The following is a 1992-nucleotide window of genomic DNA, read 5'->3' as shown; positions in this document are numbered from 1 at the left end:
GCGACGTTGCAACTCATTTCTACAGCTGAGTGAACTCAAGAACACAACACGCAGCCTGGTCCGGGATTTGAACTCACAACCTCATGATCGTAAGCTCGACGCTCTAACCACTGAGCCATGTACCTTTACAGAAATTCATTACTGCAAAAAAAGAGAAACAACTTTTGTTCACACCTGACACTCACTCAAAAGAATTTGTAAACAACTCTTCTCTAAATTAAAGACATTTCCAACAATTCACAAAAAATTTCTATCCTCCCATTCCATTGGGGTCAGTAAATTCATTGTCAACACATTTATTCTCCTATGTATATTTCTGCCACCACGGTGAAGGTGCAATGGCCCAGTGGTTAGGGCAGCAGACTCACAGTCGTAGGATTGCAGTTTCGATTCCCAGACCAGGCTTTGTGAGTGTTTATTGAGTGAAAACATCTAAAGCTCCACGAGACTCCAGCAGGGGAGGGTGACGAACCCTGCTGTACTCTTTTACCACAACTTTCTCTCACTCTTTTTTCTTGTTTCTGTTGTACCTGTATTTAAAAGGGCCAGCCTTATCACTGAATCGCCCTGAGAACTACATTAAGGGTACACGTGTCTGTGGAGTGCTCAGCCACTTACACATTAATTTCACAAGCAGACTGTTTTGCTGATCGGGTCAACTGGAACCCTCATCAGCATAACCGACAGAGTGCCACGAATATTTCCACCTCATCAATCACAACACAGTTTCTTATTTTTTTATTGCCCACAAGGAGCTAAATATAGAGGGGACAAACAAGGACAAAGGGATTAAGTCGATAACATCAACCCCAGTACATAACTGGTACTTAATTTATCGACCCTGAAAGGATGAAAGGCGAAGTCGATCTCAGTGGAATTTGAACTCAGAACGCAAAGACAGACGAAATACCACTAAGCATTTTACCCAGCGTGCTAACAATTCTGCCAGCTCACCTCTACCTACACACTCATACTATTATATTTCATACATACATATATATATATATGGTGGTTGTCTACTCCTTATGCAGAGTTTGACCACCTCCTGTACCTTTACACCTTAGATCCATCATGGAGTCTGATGTGGCTTTTTAAACCAGACAATGTATTGAAAAGATACCCACATAAACTGCATCTCTGATTTGGCTCACCAAGAGCTGCAGAATCCCATAATTTGAAGAAGTAGGATAAATACTATTGTGATGACTGGGAAATGTGTTTATGTGAAAGTACAAGTGTGTTCGTGTAAAACAATTTCATTATTCAATGACATCACTATTAGTTGAATGAAGAAATGTCTTAGGTTGATTTTAATTTCAGCCTTTATGTTTTGTTAGCGTTTATGAACTGCTAAATTTTTTCAAATGTTCTGTTGGACTTTTGCCATTTTGGATAACCTTGATAATGTTGTATTAACATTCTTTGTTAGTCCCAATGCTTATGTCAAGTGTGACATTTGAGTCCCGCCTATGATTTGTCAAGACGCATGCAGACATTGCAAGTCTAAGGATTACAGGTCATTGCAAGCAGTATATTTCCAACTGTTTTTCTTCTTTGCCTCACACGGATCTTTTTTAAAACGGGGGCCACATTTTTCATTAACGAAACACTTTGAAACTTGGAACACTGGTAGAATGTGTCATATAAAACATCTTTTTCTCTTAGTCTTCTTTAAAAAAAAAGAAATCCATAACTTATTCCATGTTAAAGTTGTCGTATTTCTGTAATTTTAACCAATCACTGACGTCCATTCAGCCGATATACATTAAGTGCCGACTACATAAACAAACGATTCTGAAACAATTAACCCTAACCCTAGGGTTAGGATTAGGGTTAGGGTTAGGGTTAAAGCAAATTTAAAATGAAAAAAGCAAATAAAACGAAGGTATGGAGATTAAATACGCTTTACATCACTTAATCAGCCAAAGGAGTAAATGTAAACAACTGAATACTTGTCAGTGATTGGTTGAAATTATCGAAATAAGACAATTT

This window comes from Octopus bimaculoides, chromosome 27 (genome assembly GCF_001194135.2).
Source record: "Octopus bimaculoides isolate UCB-OBI-ISO-001 chromosome 27, ASM119413v2, whole genome shotgun sequence".
NCBI lineage: Eukaryota > Metazoa > Mollusca > Cephalopoda > Octopoda > Octopodidae > Octopus > Octopus bimaculoides.
This window is presented reverse-complemented; position numbering follows the sequence as displayed.